The following is a 416-nucleotide window of genomic DNA, read 5'->3' as shown; positions in this document are numbered from 1 at the left end:
CATGCGCCAAACTCCCTCCCCGATTCTTTACCTTCTGCAGCTATTCCATTACCATGGCGACTGAGGCGTGTCACATGATATCGGAGATTACCGCCTCCTCCGCCATCTTACTCTCTGGCAAAATTGCCAATAGATAAACATTTTCATTTTCAAATGCAGGAATGTGGTCACGTGGTTGTCGCTCCAAGTAAAAAAAAAAGAAAAAGAAAAAGCAAAACTTATTACATGCCCTGTGCGGCAATACTCTGTGTATGGGGCACAATTCCAGATCTAACTATTATCAGGACAGGAAGAGGGGCAAACGTTGTGCAACAGGACAAGGGAAATTACCACTTTTAAGCCACACCCTTTCTTCCACCACTAACCCCGCCCCATAGTATGTCTACTGTGTATGAAACCCCCTCCCCCCCAAAAGT

Source organism: Engystomops pustulosus, chromosome 3, assembly GCF_040894005.1.
Source record: "Engystomops pustulosus chromosome 3, aEngPut4.maternal, whole genome shotgun sequence".
NCBI classification, from domain to species: domain Eukaryota; kingdom Metazoa; phylum Chordata; class Amphibia; order Anura; family Leptodactylidae; genus Engystomops; species Engystomops pustulosus.
The sequence above is the reverse complement of the archived record's forward strand: the minus strand, read 5'-3'. Positions refer to the sequence as shown.